Source organism: Triturus cristatus, chromosome 2_2, assembly GCF_964204655.1.
Source record: "Triturus cristatus chromosome 2_2, aTriCri1.1, whole genome shotgun sequence".
In the NCBI taxonomy this organism is placed as follows: Eukaryota; Metazoa; Chordata; class Amphibia; order Caudata; family Salamandridae; genus Triturus; species Triturus cristatus.
In genome coordinates this window covers 532,080,976-532,104,633 of record NC_140582.1, presented here as the reverse complement: position 1 = coordinate 532,104,633, position 23,658 = coordinate 532,080,976, and positions in this window count along the sequence as shown.

Sequence of the window (23,658 nt, the reverse complement as noted above, 5' to 3'; positions counted from 1 at the left end):
CAACACTCCACTGAATGTGCAATAAACATTCATATCCACACAGATGTCTCATGTCCACCATCTTTCTTGTGTGGAACTATGGATGAATATAGGGTCAGTAATTCCCCATACCTTCCATGTTGGCCATATTGTTTGACTTGGCTCACAGAGTGACACTTTGGCTTTTGCAACCCGGGTGACGGTAGCACTCCAACACGGACACCCACATGCCACAGCCACTCCCTCACGGCTGGTATACACCTACTCCACACCCATCCAGCACAGATATCACAGGACACGTGACGCTGCTAATATAAAAGACTGGGTGCACATGCACTACGCCATTTTAGAGTTTAGAATACATGGCCTCACTTCTCACTGAGTTAGTAGCACCGCAAGCACTGAGCGGGTGTACAACCTGCAATGATGATAGGTGCACTAGTATGTCTTCTGCCATGGCCATTTCAAGACTCAGTACCCAATGTGAGACCTATTACCTTCCAGAATGGAGCTGCATGATGTGGAGGGTGCCGTAACCACGAAAAGGTGAGCAGTGAGGCCTGGGTGCACAGCGGTGGACATATACCTCTGGGCGGCGGGAGTGCATGGGGTGCAGCAGCCTGGATGCAGAAAGGCTGCACAGTAATGTAGACATAAGCAGTCGTATATACCCTGCCATTACCCTTTCTTATTGCATTTTGAACAAGTTTTCGAATAGCAGGACAGTTTTTACAGTCGGCCAAATGTCCGTCGCTCCCACATTTGTAATAAAGTAGTTGAGTATTTCTTTTTTCATACTTTGTACCCTTAAATTCACCATCAAATTTTCCTTTCTCTGTTTTTTTTTTAAAGAGGTAAGGGGTTTTGGGAGCATTGAAGCATGCAGACACAACCGTGACATTCCTCTCACAGCTCGTGGCTGCCTCACGTCGCTTTGGGAATGTTATGTTTTGAATGTGAGAAGGTTGGGAGGTAGAAGTTAACGGGGGTTCAGTCATTCTTCCTTTATACTTGCTGCTTACAAAATATGTTCTGAGGATTAAACCACATCAAGAGAATTACCGTCTCTGTCTTTTCATTCCTGCATACTGGTCTTTCCTACAATTACTAATTCTGTACTATCTTTCAGATGTGGGAGCTTGAGGGTGCACTATGACCAGGCACGTGGTTGGAGACACACTGGTGACACAAAGGTGAGCTGCGAAGATTTTCTCCAGTGTCACTCTCTCGCCATTTCTCTCTCTCTCTCTCTCTCTCTCCTCCTCTCTCTCTCTCCTCCTCTCTCCTTTGATGGACGCATGACGCACAATCTTATCTTGCTTTTTATCTAACAGATTCTGATTCACAAATTGACGTCCCCCCAACACCACCAGAGCTGAACACGTGTACACGTGTAAAACCTGTGATAATGCGTGGCTATCCTGGCAATCAACACCCATTCTGAATTAATGAGCTCCATTGACCGCGTGTACTGAGGCTGAGGCGGTTGCTTCGGCACGTATTCGACTTTCTTCAACTCACGCGAGTGGCGGAAGGTGAGCAGAAAGGTTTCTTTGCGCAGCCTCCGACAAGTGGGAGTGGATGGGGTGCAGCAGCCTGGATGCGCAGCGGCAGCTCTGCATAGTGGGAGTGCATTGGGTGCAGCAGCCTGGGTGTGCAGCGACTGTTATACACCTCTGGGCAGTGAAAGTGTATGGGCTACAGCAGACTGGAGACCATGATACCAAGAACGGCGATAACATTATCACCGCTTTAACGGCAGGAAACTGCCGCTAAAGCGGTGATAAGTGGCTTGATAATATGCCCTTGAGAATTCCCATAGAAGCCCAGGTTCTGGTGTGAACGACATCAAACCTGGGCTTCTATGGGAATTCACAAGGGCATAATATCAAGCCCTTTATCGCCGCTTTTGCGGCAGTTTCCTGCCACTAAAGCGGCGATAATGTTATCACCGTTCTTGAAAATATGGCCCTGGGTGCGCAGCGGCTGTTAGACACCTCTGGGCAGTGGAAGTGGATGGGATGCAGCAGCCTGGGTGCGCAGAGCCAAAACAGAAAATTATGCGTGTGCACTTGTATATAGTCTGCAATTACTAATTCTTTACTATCTTTCAGATAACTAAACTTGAGTGTGCAGTATGTCCTGGCACGTGGTTGGAGACACACCGGTGACACAAAGGAGAGCTGCAAAGATTTTCTCCAGTGTCAACACTCCCTCTCTATTTCTTCCTTTCTCTCTCTCTCACACTTTCTTTCTTTCTATGTCTCTTCCTCTCTCTCTCATTCTTTCTTTCTCTCACTTCCTCTCTCTTTCTCTCTTCCTGTCTCTCACACTGTTTTTCTCTTTTCCTCTCTCTCACACTGTTTCTTTCTCTCTTCCTTGTATCTCACTCTTTCTTTCTTTCTTTCTTTCTTTCTTTCTTTCTTTCTTTCTTTCTTTCTTTCTTTCTTTCTTTCTTTCTTTCTTTCTTTCTTAATATTTCTCTCTTCCTCTCTCTCACTCTTTGTCTCTCTCTCTCTTCCTTTTCCTCACTCTTTCTCCCTCTCTCTTCCTCTCTCTCTCTTTCCTCTCTCTCACACTCTTTCACTCTTTCTCTCTTCCTCTCTCTCACTCTCTCTCTCCTCTCTTTCTCCCTCTGTCTTCCTCTCTCTCTCTATCTTTCTCTCTCTCTCTATTCGCTCTCACACTGTTTCTCTCTTCCTTGTATCTCCCTCTTTCTCTCTCTGACTCTTTCTCTGTCTTCCTCTCTGTATTACTCTTTCTTTCTGTCTTCCTCTCTCTCTTTCTCTTTCGCGCTCTCTCTTCCTCCCTCTCTCACTCTTTCTCTCTCTTCCTCTCTCTCACACTGTTTCTCTCTTTCTATCTTCCTTGTATCTCACTCTCCCTCTCTTTCTCTCTCCTTTGCTGGATGCATAACACACCATCTTATTTTTCTTTTTGTCTTGCAGGCTGTGATTCACAAATTGTCGAGGGATGACACGCCATGGCTGTACATAGTTTTATTTGTTGTTGTTTTCTTTTAATAAAATGTTTTATATGTAAATCCATACATGACTAAGATTCTTATTTGTCCAACCTCACAAGCATCTTTTTTATTAAAACTGCAACACCAGCCGATTTGTTAGGCTCCACATTTAAAAATGTTCCTGTTCATCTGTTTGTGGGGTGTGAGGGGGGATGGCGGACAAGCAGCTGCTGCTGGGGGATGTCGGAGTGCTGCTGGGTGTCTGACCTGCATCATCACTGCCTCCATTGCATCTCTTCTCAGAGACATGCAAACTGGCGGCCTGGCTCATAAAAGTGCAGGCCCGAGAAGTCGCACCGGAAGAGCTGCGAGCCCACCAGTGGTTTGCAGAGGGAGACTTGTGGGCCCAAGAGGGTTGTTGACGGTATGCTAGTGATGAGGAAAGAGTTTGCGTTACCTTCTGATGTGGGGAGAGGCAGCATGAAAGGGGTATCTCTCACAAACAGAGCTCTGGTATGTTTTCAGAAATGCCTCGGACAGATGCCAGCTGACGGACTGAATCACAAAATGGCTTTTCAATGCCCATATAGTAAGACTTATGAACCGTTCGTACCCAGGCTTGCAGAGAGACAACTGCGGCCCGTCTGCTCAACTCACAGAGGCAGAACTATGAGCCGTCCGCTCCCAAATGAACAGCAGCATAGTAGCTCGCAGAGGTACAGGCACAGCAGCGTACTAGCTCGCAAAGGTAGACAGCTGCGAGACGACGGACTGGCTACTAAAGGCATACCTCCGAAGTGGTGATGTTGGGCACAGGGAGCGTGAAAGGGTTATCTTCCTACTAGTGTCCTGGAGTGGAAGTCGTGCTGCCTGGCGCTCACCTGTTTCTCCTTTATTGTTAATAAATCTTAAACCTTCACTGCGCCAAATCATCATTACACAGAGCTACGCTACATTAAATTGCCCCCGGAACATTTCTTTTATATTTTCACTTGATTGGAGGCACAAGATGGCTGCTAACACTTTCTGGTTCCAATTGTTAGCAGGCAATCAGAGGACACTTCCTGCTTTGAAGATTTAGCAGCCAATCAGAGGCAATCTCGTGCTCGAGAGTAAGGCACCGACCAGATATATATACATTTTTCCCTTTAATATCTCAAAAACTACTGAACAGATTTACACCATTTCAACAAAACCGCGCTCTCTGGACCAAGACCTTTCTCCCTACCAAATTTGGCATAATTCCGTTCAGCAGTTTGACCTGTAGCCTTGTCTAAAGTTTCCTATGGAAAATCCATTGAGAAAACACGTTTTCACCCCCCCCCCTTTTTTCTCAACCCCCCCCTTCACCAACCACCCCTAAACTTTCAAGATAGGAGCTGATCAAAAAAGAGAAACGTTTTGGAAAATTTCATAAAGAATCATCAAACGACGCCAAAGTTATCAGCAGATGGAGAGCTCCAGGAGGGGGCCGCGCAACCCCCTCCCAACATCAGTGAAGCCCCAAGACTACGGAGACCCCAGCGGGCCACCGTTATTATTTTTTAAGAAATGCCCCCGGGACCTAGCCCACCCTGGGGTCTCATTAAAATAAAACACGGAAACCCGTGACCCCAGCACGAATTATGCCGATTTAAAAATAATAATAAATGGGGCGGCCCTGTGGGTCCTTCTGGGACCCCCTAACCAGGCCTAGGGGGTCAGGGTTTTTCTACTCTGCCCCCTTCTCTTGTTTTCTACCTTTGTTTCTCTGTTTTTTAGCGACTTGCTTCTACCGAGCCACAAGATGGCTGCCAACATTTCCTGATTTGGAGTGTTGGCAGCCAATCACAGTGAAGCTCGTGCACGGGACTTAGGCTCCGCCCAGATATCAAAACTTTTATTTTTCTAATCTCTCAGCAACTACTGAACGGATTTACACCATTTAAAAAAATTGGCACTTTCTGACCCACGCTCTACCTTTGTGCCAAATTTGGGGTAATTCCGTTCAGTAGTTTCAGCTGTAGCCTTGCACAAAGTTTCCTATGGGAAATTGATTTTTTTCACTCTTATTTTTTGAAGTTCTCAAAAACTACTGAATGGATTTACACCATTTAAAAAATGGTCCCTTTTTGAACTCTACCTTTCTGCCAAATTTGGGGTAATTCCGTTCAACAGTTTGGGCTGTAGCTCGTCACAAAATTTCCTATGGAAATTAACGTGGGGACCCCCCGTTTTTCTCAGCCCCCAATCACCCCCAAACTTTCAAGATAGAAGCTGACCTAAAAAGTGCAACTTTTTGGAAAATTTCATAAAGATTCGTTAATTGACGCCAAAGTTATTAGCAAATCAAAAAATGCTTTTCCTATGGAAACTAGGTTGTAACTCTAACTACCTACTGGCGACCACCACTAGGTAATATATATAGATAGATATATTTATATGTGTCCAATGCAGAATTGGACAAAAACGTATTTTTTTTTAAATGTGGCGCTTAGAATTTGCGGTGCTATACCCATAATACCTATGTTTTTGGCTCTTCCCAGTCACAGGCCCTTGGCCCACCCACACAAGTGAGGTATCATTTTACTCAGGAGACTGAGGGTAACATTGTGAGGTAGGACATTTGTACTGGCACGGTGATTCCACACAAAAAATATGTGGAAAATGTATTTTTTTCCAGCTAAATTTGAGGTTTGCAAGGGATTCTGGGAAGGAAAACGGGGGTCCACGCAAGCCACATCTCGCTGGACTCCCCTGAGTGTCTAGTTTTCAGAAATGTGAGGGTTTGGTAGTTTCCCAAGATGGCCACCGAGCCCAGGGCCAAAAACCCAGGTTTCCCCCTTGCAAAACCAGGTTGTTTTGTGGCAGGTAATTTTGATGTCCACTCAATACGTTTTAGGCCCTTGCCTGTCGCGGGTACTTGGCCCACCCAAACGAGTGAGGTACTATTTTTATTGGGAGACCTGGGGTAAGGCTGGGTGGTAAGAAATGTGTGGCAGCCCAGTGATCCCACAGCTTTCCCACACAGAAATTTGAGGAAAAAGTGATTTTTTCAGCTAAATTTGAGGTTTGCAGGGCATAATGGGTAGGAAAACGTGACAGGGTCCATGCAAGACATACCTCCCTGGACTCCCCTGGGTGTTTAGTTTTCAGAAATGTGTAGGTTTGGTAGGTTTCCTTAGAGGGCCGCCACACCTGGGGCCAAAAACCCAGGTGACCCCTCTTGCAAAACGAGGTCATTTTGTGATAGGTAATTTTGATGTCTCCTCTATACGTTTTGGGCCTTTGCCTGTCGCAGGTACTTGGGCCACACACACGAGTGAGGTGTGATTTTCATCAGGAGTCCTCAGAGAATGCTGGATGGTACGAAATGTGTGTCAGCCCGGTAAACCCACAACTTTCCCACACAGAAATTGGAGAAAAAAGTGAGTTTTTTCAGCAAGATTTGAGATTTGCAGCACATTCTTGGTAGGAAAACGTTGGGGGTTCCACGCAAGCCATACCTCCCTGGACTCCCACAGGTGTCTAGTTTTAAAAAATGTGTGGATTTGGTAGGTTTCCCTGGATGGCCACCGAGCCCGGGGCCAAAAACCCAGGTGACCCCTCTTGCAAAACCAGGTCATTTTGTGATAGGTAATTATGATGTCTCCTCAATACGTTTTGGGCCCTTTCCTGTCGTGGGTACTTGACCCACCCACGCGAGTGAGGTACCATTTTTATTGGAAGACCTGGGGGAATGCAGGGAGGATGGAATTTTGTGGATCCACGCAGATTCCAGAACTTTCCAGCCCAGAAATGTGAGGAAAATTCACTTTTTTGACAAAGTTTGAGGTTTGCAGGGGATTCTGGGTAACAGAACCTTAGTAGAGCCACACAAGTCACCCCCTCCTGGATTACCCTGGGGGTCTAGTTTTCAGAAATGTATAGGTTTGCTAGGTTTCCTTAGGTGCTGGCAGAGCTAGGGTTCAAAATCTACAGCTAGGCACTTTGCCAAACAAGGCTCAGTTTCCACTGTAAAAATGTGGTGTGTCCACGTTGCATTTTGGGCCGTTTCCTGTATTGGGCACTAGGCATGCCCACATAAGTGAGGTACCATTTTTATCGGACGACTTTGGGGACCGCGGGCTGAGTGGAATTTTGTGGATGCATACAGATTCTAGAACTTTCCATCACAGAAATGTTAGGAAAATGTGTTTTTTTAACAAAGTTTGAGGTTTGCAGGGGATTCTGGGTAACAGGACCTGGTGAGAGCAACACAAGTCACCCCCTCCTAGATTCCCCTGGGTGTCTAGTTTTCAAAAATGTATAGGTTGGCTAGGTTTCCCTATGTGCCGGCTGAGCTAGGTTTCAAAACCTACAGCTAGGCCCTTTGCCAAAAAAGGGTCAGTTTTCCATGTAAAAATGTTCTGTGTCCATGTTGATTTTGGGCCTTTCCTGTCGTGGGCACTAAGCCTACCCACACAAGTGAGGTACCATTTTTATCTGAACACTTTGGGGAATGCAGGGTGGGTGGAATTTTGTGGACCCACGCAGATTGCAGACTTTCCATCACAGAAATGTGAAGAAAATGTTTTTTTTTGTCTACAAAGTTTGTGGTTTGCAAGGGATTTTGAGTAATAGAACCTGGCGAGAGCCACACAAGTCACCTCTTCCTGGATCCCTCTGGGTGTCTAGTTTTAAAAAATGTATACGTTTGTTAGGTTCTCTAGGTGCCGGCAGAGCTAGAGTTCAAAATCCACAGCTAGGCACTTTGTGAAAAAAGGGTCAGTTTTCACTGTAAAAATGTGGTGTGTCTACGTTGCGTTTTGGGCCGTTTACTGTCACAGGCACTAGGCCTACTCACACAAGTGAGGTACTATTTCTATCGGAAGACTTTGGGGAATGAGAGTTTGGTGGAATTTTGAGGATCCACGCATATTCCAGAACTTTCCCATCACAGAAATGTGAGGAAAATGTGGGTTTTTTGACAAAGTTTGAGGTTTACAAGGGATTCTGGGTAACAGAACCTGGTGAGAGCCACAAAAGTCACCCAGTCATGGATTCCTTTGGGTGTCTAGTTTTCAAAAATGTATAGGATTGCTTGGTTTCCATAGGTGCCGGCTGACCTAAGGTTCAAAATCCACAGCTAGGCACTGTGCAAAAAAAGGGTCAGTTTTCACTGTAAAAATGTGGTGTGTCCACGTTGTGTTTTGGGCCATTTTCTGTTGCGGGAACTAGGCCTACCCACACAAGGGAGGTACCATTTTCATTGGGAGACCTAGGGGAACTCAGAATTGTAGAGCAAGTGTTATTACCTAATAACCTTCTATGCATTTCTGCCTTCCTAATGTAGGACAATGTGTAAAAAATAAGTCACTTTAAAAAATGTCCTGTAATTCACGGGCTAGTATGGGTAACCACAATTTCAGAGATGTGCAAATATCTACTGTTTATAAACTCTATATTTTGTTCCCATTTGGGAAATACATAGTTGTCTTTGATACCTATTTTTCACTCTTTATATTTTACCAAATGAATTCCTATATACCAGGTACACAATGAAAAACCACTGCAAGATGCTGCTCAGTTATTGGCCCAGGGTTCCTCAGGTTCTTGGTGAACCTCCAAGTCCTAAATATCCCCACAACCAGAACAGTCCAGCAAATGTAACGGTATATTTCTTTCAAACATTTGTCATACTTAGAAGAAATTACAGGTGAAAATGTTGGCACAAATGGCTCATTTTTACAACTCCTTTTAAATTTGTCTTATTTATAACTGTTAGTTTCTATAAAAGAAACCTTGAAGGATCTACACAAATGACCCCTTGCGGAATACAGAATTTTGTCTTCTTTTCAGAAATGTATAGCTTTCCGGGATCCATTATTTTTTTCACACTCATGTCTACCACTAACTGGAAGGAGGTTGGAAACACAAAAAGTTTCAAAAATTGGCTAGTAAAATGCCAAAACTGCATGAAAAAGTTTGGTTTTCTCACAATAGTCTGCTTGTCTGTGTAAGCTGGGAAGATGATGATTTCAGCACCACAAATCCTTTTTTGATACCGTTTTCAGGGGAAAACCCAGACGCTTTCTGCGGAAGCACTAATTCCCTATTTTCCTCCCAAAAAACAAAATGTAGCTGTATTTTGCTAATTTTTGAGTCCCCGCCAGGGGAATCAACAAACCCTGGGTATCTTTAAAATCCCCATGATGTTGGAAGAAAAGGACGCACATTTGGCATTAATACCTTATGTGGTCAAAAAGTTACAGGGGCCTAAGCGTGAACAACCCCAAATAGCCATAAAGTGGCTTAGCGCAGGGAGGAAGGCCTAGCAGTGAAAGGTTTAAATTACATCACTGATGACATCATCCAAACACACACTCAAACACCCACTTACATTCCATACATCTCACACATGCACTCCCACTTCTGAACAACCACTGATATACCCTTTCACAGACCCATACAAACACTCACAAACCAACGCACTGATCCATAGAGCCACTCACACCTTAACTCGCCCATACAGCCACTAATACAACCAGTAACTCACATATCCAGCCATTCATGCATCTACTCACTGACCAATATAGCCACTCACATATCCAGTCATACAGACATACAAACACTTACACACCCACTCGTTGACCCATAGAACCACTCACACACTTAATCAGTCACCCATTTAGCTACTCACACACCTACTCACTCACCCAGTGACATTGCCAATTATTCACCCATAAAGTTACTCACACACTAACTCACTGACAAATACATATACTAACATATATACTCACTCACCAATACAGTCACTGATACAAGCACAAACTGCGCCATACATCTCTCACACTCACTTACCCATACAGCCACTCACACATATTCACTTGCACATTCACTCACCCACACATACACTTATGTACCTGGTACCTGCTCAGTTACCAATACAGCCACTTATTCACACTCTCATTCACCATTACAGTCACTTATGCACCCACTCCCTCACCCATACAAATACTCACACAGCTACTCACTTACTCATACATCCACTGACTCACCCACTCACTCACCTATACAAAATTCACACACCCACTCACTCATGTATAAAGTCTCTCACATGTTATGTTAAAATAATTATAAAGTGCATGGCTGTCCCAGCAACGGGCACTCTTCTATATGACACTTACACACCCGCTCACTCACCCATGCCGACACTTCCACAGCCACCTACCTCAGTATACATGTTTAACACTCAGTAACTTTTAGAAAACACACACAGTCACTGGATGATGTCATCAGTGATGTCATTTGGGATATTATCAGGGATTTCACTGACCATGTCATGAGTGATGTAATATGTGAATCCATAAGCAGAGCATGGCTGGGCCGTAAGCTATAGTTAGCTCAGCTAACTACAACTGCTGAATTTCTTTTTGTATGAGTGGAATGTGAGCCTAACTATAATGTCCCTGTGTCCTTTGTTTTTTCAGCATCATGAGTGAAGATTCCATTTGGAATGTGGGCAGTCCTCTGATCTCTTGAGATATACCAGTAATCAGGTGATATTGTGGTTGATGTTCAGTCCATCTGGATGTAATGATTTTAAAAAGTACATCCAGACATTTTCTCTGGGATCCAGTAGTTCTTCCTTTAAGGCAAATCAAGGAACATCTTTAAATATTACAAATGGTCCACATGATTAGCATGATTGACTACAATCTGGTCAAGTTTCTTATGAATTATTGTTGATTTGTGACTCCTTAGTCATAAATGGAGGTCATTCACTGTTTGTAGACACTGAATCAAATAAATAATGCATGTTGATTGACATGTAAGATGCTGTTTTACGCTGTAGATTCTTCTGGTAAAGAACATGTTACTGATGAAGTTTGCAAAAGGTATTCGCATATTATGCACCTTTTAGAATCACAGCAATAAACCCCTGCATTTGTTACAGCTTGCTTAACAACTTATAAGTAGTTAGGGACACCCTGATGCACTGGCATTCATGGGGAATACAAAATTAAAATGTGTTCATACTGTGTGCACCGCAGAACTCCAGCTGGACCCAGCGCAGCCCTCCAAGGAGGTACCACAGTACTCCCTCAGAAGTGCACCACCGCCGGCAGGGAAACATATGCTCACTCCCATCTAGTGGAAGCATTTTAAAATTTCTCGCCAGATGGAAGTATGCATGGAATTGTGCTCCCAGCCAGTGGGAGCTTTAAAAATGTTCCCGCCCGCTGTGAGCAAACTTGTGTTCTGTTTCCCTGTCTGCACTTCTGTGGGCAGGGAAACAGAACAGAATATTTCTCCTGCTCAGAGGGGGCATGCATAATTAGCTGCTCCCTCTGGGTGGGAGCAATGCTGGTTCTCACACTATGTGAGGAGCAGCTGGGGTCACAGGGGCCCTGGGGCTCTCGCTGTGGCCCCCAACATGGGGTTCTTGGGTGCAAGCTGTGGGCACAGGTGCACCCACCTGTAAAAAAATGCAGGCCTTGGGGAATGGGGTCTCCAGGTTCAAAATCAGCTCAGGGAGCGGGTGGCATGTGCCCCCCTTTTTAATATTTTTGGCCCCAGGAGATGAGGGTATCTAGTGTGTCTGACCTTGTGTCGAAGATGATCTGTTGTTGTCCTTCTTGATTCTGTCTGTTGCTCTTCACTGATCTATTCGGCCTTGTGCGTAATCTTCGAAGTCTCTCAGAGATGTACATTATACTTAATCTTTATTCTATCCTTCTATTTGTTCAAACATTTATTCATAGCCTTCTTGAAATTTTCAATAATTGTTTACTCTTCACATTTTGATAGATCATTCAAAATGTTCTCAATGTCCTGGAGGAGTTTCTCACTGACTCCGTCTCTCAAAATGATAAATTGACTTCTATATGGTATTTTTTTTAATAGCAAGTACACAGCATTTTAAGATCTTTGTTTATGTTGATGACTTCCTCTCTGATGTAAAACCAAATAGAGACTAACTGTTTTCACTGTGATAGTTTACATACCTGTGCTATGTGCATCTGCCTGTTAGGAAGCATTTGTATTGTTCTATTAAAATTATGTAACAACTTTTTTTTATTTAAAATTATTATTGCAAGCATTTGGTCACTGCCCTTGGGTGGTGGCTTGTTATTTTTTTATTTTTGTTGCACATACTTGCAATAAAAAAAATTAACAATCACACCTGCTTGCCAACACCAGACCTATTGGCTTTGCCAATGCTTGTTATTAAATGTTGTGGTTTTGAAAGACATAATTGCACTTTACTTCCGGGCCCTATCCTACACCCTAAATGGAACCCATGCTTCTTTTCCCCCTTGCTTGCTCCAATTTGCTACTCTAGAACCTGCTCTTTTCCATTCCAGAGCCAGCATTGCTCAACCTCTATATGGTTCTATTCTAAAGGAAGAGCGCTGCTCTGCTGCAACCTGCACTGTATTGCCTGTACTGTAGACTGCTTCGCACCTCTTTGACCATATGATGCTCCCTGTACCCTTAATACTACTCTAATTTCTGCCCATCAAACCAGTGCTGCCACGCCTAGTCCTTTGGAGTTAGCACTGCTCCACCACTTAGAATCTGTGTTTCTTCCACTTTTCTGCACACTTAACCATGTGTTCCTCTGGCCCCACCTATACAGATTACAAAAGAGAAGAATCTCTTGGATAAATCACCAGTCAGATCGATCACACTTCACTGTATCATCTATCAGAAAACTAATCAATCCCAGTCTTGAAGGGACCCGAAAGGCAGTTTGAATAAAATCTGCTTAATGAAACAAAGTCTTAAATAATTGTATAACAATAGATGAAATTCAATTGGTTAAAACATTCCAAATAATCTCATAGACACTGTTAGAACTGGGGGTCTCTAGTTGGCAATGGTATACACCTTTGTCCAAATAGGGACCCTTGCTTCTAGTCAGGGGAAGGGGGATACCAGTGCTTAATTTGTAAAATATTAAGTGCCGGGGCTCTGACCAGGAGGTTACTGCAGCTTGCACCGCCCTTTGCACCTGTCATCACTGCCAAACAACTACTAACCATCTCTATTGCATGTAAATGCGACAGTTCAGATTATTCAAGGTCTCCAAAGCTAAAGGAATGGCTGGGGAGGCAGGTATTAGTATTTCTTTAATGTATATTGTTTTTCTAACCAACTGTTATAATGCTCATCTTTAAATTACACGAGCAGCGTCACCTTGTGGCAGACTGCCCTAAGTGTGGTGTTGACAATTAGGTGCCGGTGCTGAGCACCGGAAACCAATTAAGTGCCGGTGCTCAGCACCGGAAAGCTCCGGCTCAAATTAAGCAGTGGGGGATACCCTACTAAAATAACCCCTGCTCATCCTCTTGGTAGCTTGGCATGAGCAGACAGGCTTATTTCAGAGTCAGTGTGTAAAGCATTTGTGAATACATACAGTAATACAGTGACAACACTACAGATGGACACCACCCAGGTTGTGTTATAAAAATAAGTATTTTTATATAGACTTAACACAAGACTCAAACAACCAAAAATCCGCAATACTGTACTCAAGATCTGCTTAAAAATAGGTTATTCACTTAAAATCAGTCTCTAGCAACAAATAACTCCAACAGGAGTTATCACGATGTCGTGACAGGAGAAATCCCAAAGTATGGCGCTGATCACGATGTGCGCGGCGTCGGGCCTGGAGTCAAACAGACCCCCAAAGAACAGTACCTTGGTAAAGCGATGAAATGCAAAGACAGCTCATGGCGCCGGGGAGGTGCGGCTTCGTTGGCGCTGCACGATGTTGGTTCTTTACGACCCCAGGGGAGGTGTAGACTTGGTTCCTTACTGCAGCGCAGGGTAGGTGAGACGACGGTTCCTTACTGCATCGGGGATGTGACGTCACGATGGTGCCGAAACCACGGTTCCTTACGATGTCATGCTGTCGATGGATTCTCGGTCACCCACGTCGAGGATCGGCTCTGCGATGTCAGCTTCGGAGCCGATGCGGCACAGCAGCCAGCGTCGGGACCGTGGCACAAGTCGAAGCAGCGTTCACGGCTTCGGGCAGGTTCTGGCGTCGCTCGCTGGCACCTATGTGGCACGGAGGCTGGCGTCGGGTCTACGGTGCAAGTCGGAGCAGCGCTCATGGCTTCGGTGCAGAAGACAGCATTGCTCGCCGTGTCGGTGTTGCAATTTTCCTTCTGCAGCAGCTAAAACCACAGTTCTTGGTGCAGGTGGGCAGAAGGGGTGAAGTCTTATATCCCTGAGACTTCAGGCAGGAGGCAAGCTTAAGTTCAAGCACTTGGAGATCTTCTTCAAGATATTAAAAGCACACTCAGTCCTTTTCTCTTTTCTTTGGCAATGAAGCAGCCACTGCAGGCCAACCCCCAACAACACGCAGTTTAGGGGCAGTCTCCTCCTTCAGTTTCCCGGTTCTTCTTCCTCAGCAAAGTCTTGTCTTGATTCCCAGAAGTGATCTAAAGTCTTGGGGTCTAGGCCCCAATATTTATACTAGCAAATAATTTGTCTCTGAAGGCAGAGAGTGTCTGTGCCTAGTCCAAACCAGTTCTGTGCAGTCCTGGAGCACTTTGTTTACAGGACTCCTTCTTTCCTTTGTCAGGGTGGGCCAGGGTCCTCAGACACACCACAGGAGGTTGTGGAATGCAGGCTCAGTCCTATTCAGACCCAGGTGCTACTCCTCCCACCACTCTACCTGCAGATGGGTCTATTCAGCCCTGTGCTGACTCACCCTGTCTCCTGGAGTCCCCCAACCCCTGTCACTCACAAACCCAGACTCACAATACACAATACACAAGCTAGCAGAGGCAGGCTGGATGGTTAGGGAAGAAAATACCCACTTTCTAAAAGTGGTATTTTCAAACACAGAATGTTAAAACCAACCTCAGTAAAAGAGGTATTTTATCATTCTGAGTTCAGGCATACTAAATTTGTTTCTCTACCATGTTCCCTGGGTCAGTTAGGATTATAAGATGTTATAATCAAACAGCCCATTCTAGCCTATGGGAGCAGGTAACCTTGCAATAGTGAAAAACGGAAATGGCTGCAATTCACTATCAGGACATGCCAAACACATCAGGGGATATCCTACCTCCTACTTACAATGCAGCCTGCCCGCAGGCCTACTTTAGGGGTGACTAACATGCAAAAAAGGGAAGGTTTGGGGACTGGTAAGTGGGTGCACTTACCAAGTCGACATGGCAGTACCAGACTGCACACAGGTTCTGCAATGGCAGGCCTGAGACACACTTTCCGCGCTGCTCCGGTAGGTGGCACAACCAGTGCTGCAAGCCCACCAGCAGCATTTGATTTACATGCCCTGGGCACACATGTGGTGCACTGCACTAGGGTCTGACAGTAAATCAAATAAGCCAATCATGAAGTCACTAATCCATACATCAATTTACCATAGGGAGCACTTGCACTCTGGCACTGATTAGCAGTGACAAAAAGTGCCCAAAGCATCTAAACCAGCAAAAACATGTCAAAAACAGAGGAGGCATAGCGAAAAAATGGAAGGGAGACCCACGCCAATGGTGCCAGGTCTAACAGACAGTATATAACATACTAGTTATAAAACATCACAAATAGGAGAGACAACATTCCAGACATATACATTTGTCAATAAAAAACTGTTAATTTGAAAAAATCAATAAGACAAAGTGCAAAATATCACAGATTGTTAATTGTTCCTCAAATTTAACAAAATCAAGGGGGCGTCCATAGAGAGCCTCTCTCACTCTTGGACTTCGCAATTGTGTACATACCAAGGCCCCCTCCCAACAGAGATAGTCACTGGGAGATATTTGAGCGCTCTGCAGCTGTTTCCTATTCTCTGACTTTCCATTACTGAGCATAATGCTGTACCTAGTGTGTAGGCAAGGAAGCTTGCATTCTTAAAGCATATGTAGTATTTATAATCTTAAGAGGCGCTTAATTCCTTTACATGTGTCTTTCTGATATATAAATGGAACTCTCCACCAGGAGTATCAGTGTATTCCTTGCCATGTGTTCAAGGCCATACTAGCAGACTCTCACATGTATCTTACATCTAAGGACAGCATCAGAGAAACCCAATGTTATGTTAACAGAGTACAACCATAAGCATACATACTATCTGTGCATGTTTGTGTATATGTGTGTGTGAGAGAGACGGAGAGAGAATAGACTCAAGAGTTCTTGGGGTAGGTAGGAACGGTTCATCCATTTACCTGCAGAAAAAATAATTTGTATATTTGGTACTTAGGTTTTATTAAAGTGCAATAAACACAACGTTGCTTATTTATAGATGAAGACAAATGTTTCCATAAAATGTTATCTTATATATTTTAATCGTATTACATTATGATACATGGGCGCCTACAATCCCTTCATAAAAGCCTGTCCGTAATTTCCTTGCTACTTGTAACATCTCTAGCTGCATGTAATATACATTATAGTTGATTTCTGTCATCAAAATACCTTCTGCTATCAGCCAAGTGGAAAGGCAGCACAAGAAGCATCATCAAAGTTGCAGTTTAAATAGCGAAAATGACACTTGACTTTTTCTTCTTTTACTAGATGGACAGTGATCAACAGATATTACACTTTTATGGCAGCATGTTTATTTTTTGCACGATTTAGGAAATTAGATTTAAGATAAAATCTCTGTACATTTCTACACATTCTGAGCTACATTAAACTGATTGAAATATTTTTTTTTGCAATAAACATCTATTTACTTTTTTTTTTTTGCAGTACAGATTCTAATTGTATTCGTTATGTTTGCAAGCATCCTGTCTCTTTTATATGAAAGAGCAACACACCAAGGATTTCAGCAGTTTGTGAGAAGGGTTATGATGTGACTATGTATTTATTATAAGGATGTAAGTACCCTCTGCTGTACATTAATTATAAGAATACCGCGTCACCTCAGAGTTCCATAACCTTATAAAGGAACTCACCCATCAGTCTCCTTCATTTATAGGCCACAGAACTCCTCGGTAAATTGCAATCTCTTTAGATTGTGCGACAAGTAGTACTTTATCCTTATATATTAAAAGACAGTTATTAACATTTTGGGAATTCTGTTATAGTTGTTCAGTGACGGAATCGAGCTACATTTTTCATAGCGATGCAGAGCGCACGCCCTATAAAGTGCAAAGGTGCCCTCAGGTGCTACTAACAAGAAAAAACATTTCTTTTTCTCTTGAGGGAATGCGGCAAGAATAAACGTTTTGGGCGGGAGAGAGGGTTTTGTGGAAGTCCCGTGGACAAGTCGGATCCCACCTCCCAACGCCCTCTGTAAGGGCACCGAATGGGGTTTTGAATGCATAATTCAACAATACCTGCGCCGGTTCTCTGGCTGCTCTCGTGTTTACTTACCTGCAGCCATAGCAGAGAGCGGGCCGCTTTGAAGTTGGCGCCATGAATCATTCAGCAGGTGCGCTGCTGCTGTTGAATCATTCTTAGCATTTCTTGACGGGTCCAGACCTATCATTCTGCCTCTGCTGCCAGCACGAGGACATGGGTGTCCCCCCAGGCCAGAAACATGGTGATACATGAAACTCCTATCGAAACCCTGCTAACCAGGCCCTGCTGGTTCTGGGTGCATTACAGCTCATGCCACTGAGCATTCTCACTAGACTCTCTGCCGAAACTATCATTTCAGAGGGGGTTAGGTATCAGCTGTGCAGTGTGCTTTGATTTCAGTCACAAAGAGTGCCTGTGCTTGGAAAGGCGAGGAGAGCAAATACTGCATAATAGAAGGCAAAGCAATATTTCAATTACCTCAAAGATGGAGGTGACAGTGGCGTGAAAATACCACACCCCCAAGTAATGAAACGAGCTATTTCAAACAAGCAATGGTATAGCCAATAGGTCTCGCCTTTTGGATATTATAAGTGTTTAGCCATGCATCACAATATCCTGGGTACTGTACCCCCAGGGATTGAAGAGCTATAGAAAAGCTGTACTGGTCACCTGTTTGCTTTTTATTGCTATATTTTGGTGTTAAACTGGTGCTAATGAGGTGCAACCAATGTCCATTCAGTGTTACCAAGTTTAAAAAGGACAAAATAATGAATATTATTAAAAGATGTGCCAAATTATGCTGCATAATTTGACTTTTCTAGCCACATAATTTACTCAACATTGCCGCATATTTTGGCCCTCTCCTGCCGCATAATTCCAGTGGCCCTGCTCATACATGACTGCAAACCTGCTATTGACAGACCTATGCGTTTTTACCTGTAGTGGAACTATGTGGCAGGACGTTCAGTGGAAAAGTATCATTGGAATAACAGATGCTGGGAGACACAGATAGTACGAGTGGCTAAACTAAAGAGAGAGAGCATCGAAGGAATTGGGATATAGATCTACCAAGTTTGAGGCATTTGAGAAGTTTAGAGAACACCTGGAAGCGAGACCGGACGGAGATTAAAGGGGTTACTAGGTATGTGGATATTGTGACGTTTTGAACATTTGTGAACATAGGTGCGGGGAGATGAGTGATTTTGTGAGTGTTATAGTGAAGAGAAAGAGATAAAGGTGAGAGTGCATTAAAAGCCACCATAAACACAAAAGGAAAAGGTTTGTAAACTGAGAATGAGAAGAGCATGTCATGGTGAATTTAGAGGTCATGGCGTCTGAAATCATTCCGCTGTGTTATTAATAAAATATTTTATTATGTTACGTTTCTTGCAAGTATGTTGCTTTAAAAAAAAAACACCGCAACCATAAAACAAACTACATACATTTGTGTTGAGCGTTTGACGGTGCAATTACACTGTGGTACCCACCACAAACGAAAATGCCATAGATTTGGGGAAGAGAGAGAGCGCCACTCCCTTACCAAGCGTATAGGCAGATTTGCTTGTAACATAAGTATTATCTTCTATGTGGTGTGATGTTGCAGTGAGAGCCTAGTGGGGGTGACAAGTGGTCCCATATACCCTAATAAACTTAAAAATTACCTTTAGGTTGCAGAAAGTTATTCCTGTTATGGCCGCAACTCCACAAATAATTTGAAGGGGAGCACTCCAATAGTGCAAAGTAATTTTACCTACATTAGGAATAAAAATCCATGATGGTGGAGGAAGCAGGAGAGCATGTCTAGGTGCACTTTGGCATGGTTTGGGAAAGTCTGTTGCTGCCTTGGCTGCACGTCCAGAAATAAATCTTAATAGAGTGCATCAATAGGGCAAAGGTATTTTACCTGTATTACCAATTTTAATTGTAAATGTGTTAGATAGAGTGTGTAATGGTGCACTAACATACCACGACAGGCAATAGTTTTTCCCCAACACCTGCGTAAAATAAATGAATCTATTATGTTTGGCAACTAGGTTGCTGTCAAACTTACCTTTAACCCCTTCCCCACTCATGACGGAACCGCTCCGTCATGAGCCACGGTTGCCGTGTGCTCATGACGGAGCGGTTCCGTCATGCCACGACCGTTGGCGGCCGCTCCGCCCACGCGGCGCTGTTTCCCCGCCTGTGCGGGGGGACAACGCAACTGGGCGGAGTCATGACGGAACCGTTCCGTCATGAGCACAGCTCAACCGTGGCTCATGACGGAGCGGCTCCGTCATGAGCACAGCGCCACCGCGCTGCCCCCCCGCACCCCTCAGCGCTGCGGCGGAATTCCCGCCGCAGCGAAGGGGTTAAATAAAAACCAATATTGATAGTGAAATGACAGAGCGTGTTATATTGCAATTACACACGGAGATGTATCGCAAACAAAAAATATATTTTATTACAGTTCGCGAAATATAAGAGCATTTTTTGTGGCACTAAGAGCCAGGCTCTGATCAAAGGTTAGCATTAACACAATAAAAAATAATAATGTAGATTCAGAAAAGCCGAAGAACGTTTCACAGTGCATTTAGACTGCGTTGCTGATGAAAACATAACGCATAGACCAAATTGAAAAGCAGAACTGTAGGGGAAGTTGGATGAAGATATGAATGAAAGTGCTAGGGTGTGTGAATAATTTCTGCACAATTAATAGATAAAAATCGATTTCTGTAAAACTCACTTTAAAGCAAAGCAAAATTCAGTGTAATTAAATATCAATGCTGCATGTGTGCAATATCCAAAAAGAATGTGCTCCGCGTGTGATTTATGGATTACATAGCACCGCCCTGCTAAACAGCAGCAAGCAGGATGAGGGGCGGGCTGAGATATTTAGAGCAGCTACAAACAGAGCCATTGATGTCGGTGCCAGATTTTCAGCCTGCGTTTACTCATGTGCATGGAGACATGCAGGCGCTGTAAAGTACTTCTTTCTACATACACTCTTCAGCATCAGTGGAAAGACAGACATACACTGAGTGTCCTTACAGAGGCATGGCTTAACAGGCTGCAGACGGCCCCAGAGACCACTCCCTGAACACCAGTACCTGGTACGAGCTGGTGGCTAGAAGCATCAGCAGTGACTATTCACCATTGCAACAAGAGACAGCAAGATGAGGGCGAAAGGGGGCATCAAGATGAACCTTTTAAATATTGTTTCTTCTTAAAATGTGACGTGAGGATATTGTTTTGTATTTAAATCCTGCTTCTTTATTCTGCTGTTTGTGATAACAGTCCAGTGCCAGTGCTATTATAAAGGGCAGCGCAGGAACGTACGTAAACAGCTGTTCAAAACAATGAACCAAAGCAGACAGAACAAGGGAGGGTGAGACAGGTAGGGGAGCGGGAGTAGAGCAATATCAACAAGTGCACGCGGCCACGCTAATTGGAAACAGATGGCCACTGCGCGCCGCTGCTCGCTTCCGCAAGGTGGATGCCACTACAAGCACGAGTGCTTGAAAAGAGCAGACTGATTTCTAAAGGTCATCTCCTAGAGCAGCGCTGTGCACCGCGCTAGGCTCGACCTAAAAATGAGTTATGCGAGTCTAGCAGTCTTCCTTCTCTGGGATAATTCTAGAACAACATCGCAGCTTTTATCTAGCTTTGAGCTCACAGTCATATTTATTACATTGAATTGGTTTGCACCTTGATTAAAAATTCTACAGATTCCATTTTATGTTCACAAACATGTCATGTCGGATACCCAGTATAATTCAAATAGTACTTCCAAAAGACACCTGTGCAGCATTTCGCTCAACATTATTCACACATATTGCATTTTAGAGATTTGCGCAGCATGAGGACCTTACAAGTTTCCGTAGAGAAAGGGAGCTGTAGCTGCTGTGATGTCTATTGCTTCCTCTATGCGTCCAGTTCTGGATTACCAAGTAGGCAAAGTAGCCACCGGCCTCCTTTTAGGGGCTTGCGACAAAGGATCAAAATACAACTTAAAGTTAAGTCTGGGCGGTGAACTCCACTCTGCTTGCCGAGTTTGCAGAGTTTTCTGCATTCCGTGTTATACGGAACTTGCGGAGTTCTGAAATGCGGAGCAGAGTTTTTTTCTTTGCTCGCGAGTTGGTGAGCTCAAGCGAGGAAAATCCATCTCCCGGCGGGATTTTTCTCATTCGAGCTCATCAACGTCAAGTTGGCGAAAGCGAGCACGGGAAATCAACCGCCCGTTGAAAATTACCACAAACAGAATTTTTCTAACACACTCCGCCAATGGGGACCTCTGCGTAGCGAGTCAGAGGTTTTTTGCACTTCACGCTGGGCGGAGTTTCGCTATGCGGATCTCTGCGAAATCTGTCCAGGCTTACTTAAAGTACATGAACCAGGGACATCAGATTCACATAACAGTTTGTCTCTTATATCTTCTGGCAGCTGTCAGTTTGTAAACAAATCCGGTGCATTGGGTATTAGGAGATAATTTACATGGGGAGTCCTGAAATTCTGTCTGCCTGGTGGCCTCCCCAGGGTTTAATCTGGCACTGTATGCATCAGCACAGTTCTTCTCATTCACAGATAATAGAGGGGTGGGGTGGTGCCCCCTCAATGCTCCTCTCTGAGAGATAGAGGGAGATGAGCAGACAGATTTGTTACACGTAATCCTGGAGCAACAGCGGGGGTTTAAAGAAAGGTGTCCGCTGTCTTCAGGCTGCATGACATCTATAGCCTCTCAAACAATGTAGGGGCATTTAGTGTAAATTTATTATAAGTAAGGTTAAGTGGACATTGTGCACAGGAAATATGGGAGAAACCCCTGGTAGGATAGAGGAGAGATTGTGATGCTTTCAGGCCTGAATGAGCTGAGGTATACAAGGCTCATCTATTAATTGAGGCAGCCATCAAGGAGAAATACACAGTTTTCTGATTGTAAAATATGATTTGCTGCTGCAAAGAAATAGCCTTCCTCTGTATGGCCAGAGGCTGCGGTATTGACATATTTCAGTGGATGGTCTTTAGATCAGCCTCAGCTTTTTAGATGAATCATTTAAAATATTTTCCTGCAAAATAAATTGTTCAACCACATTTAAAAAAGAAATTGCGGAGGAGAACCCGCCCAAAGCTCCTTCCCCACGCAATCCCTGATAGAGATGCAAGCTTGTTTGCTGTGTTGACTCTTTTGGTGCTCTATGGAGCAATATTAAAAACATCTGTCACAGCTGCTATTAGCTCCCAGTTGAGTACCTCAGATTTACACATTGCCGTATGTGGTTTAAAGAGAGAATAACTATATGTTTTTTGTTTGTATGTGAATGTAACAATCTGTCGTGATTCTATAGGTGTGTTACAAATGTGTAAGCGTCTGTATGGATAAGTGAGTGAGTGTGTGACTGACTGTATTGGTGAGTGAGTGGCTTTGTTAGTAGTTGTATGTGTGAGTGAGTGTGTGTGTGTGTAGCTGTATGAGTGAGTGAGGGTGTGTGTGAGTGGCTGTATGGGTGAGTAAGCTGCTGTATAAGTGGCTGTATGAGGGAGTGAGTGGCTTTGTGAGTGGCACTATGGGTCAGTGAGTGGATGTCTGAGTGGCAGTATGTGTGTATGAGTTGGCATGTGAGTAGTTTTAAGGGTGTGTGGGTTAGTAAGTTGGTGTGTGAGTGGTAGCGTGGGTGTGAGTGGCTGTATTGGTGGATGAATGGGTGTATGAGTTGCTGTATGAGTGAGAGAGTGAGTGGGTGTGTGAGTATATGGGTGAGTGAGTGGGTGTGTGAATGGCTGTATGTATGAGAGAGTGGGTATGTCAGTGGCTGCATGGGTGAGTGATTGGGTGCATAAGTGGCTGTATGGGTAAGTGAGTGGGTGTGTCAGTGGCTGTATGGGCAAGTGAGTGGGTGTGAATGGCTGTATGGGTGAGTGAGCGGGTGTGTGAGTGGCTGTATGAGTGAGTCAGCAGGTGTGTCTGTGGCTGTATTAGTGTTTGGCTTGGTGTGTCAGTGTTTATATCGGTGTCTGTCTGGCTGTGTCAGTGACAGCAGCGATGTGTGCTTGGATGTGTTAGTGTTTGTATAGGTGTGTGCCTGGGTGTAATAGTGTCTCCATTGGTGTGTGCCTGGGTGTGTCAGTGGGTGTTTGAGTGCGTGCCTGAGTGTGTTAGTGCCTGTATTAGTGGGTACCTGGGTGTGTCAGTGGCTGTCTCAGTGTGTGCCTGGGTGTGTTAGCACCTGCATCAGTGTATGCCTGGCTGTGTGAGTGCCTGCATCAGTGTTTGGCTTAGTGTGTCAGTGTCTGTATCAGTATGTGCCTGGGTGTTTAAGTGGCTGATCAGTGTTTGAAAAGGTGTGTCAGTGCCCGTATTAGTATGTAGTTTGTTGTATCAGTGACTGTATCGATGTGTGCCTGGGTGTGTTAGTGCTTGCATTGGCATGTCAGTTGATGTATGAGTGTGCACCTTGGTGTGTGTCTGTCATTATGAGTGTGTGTGT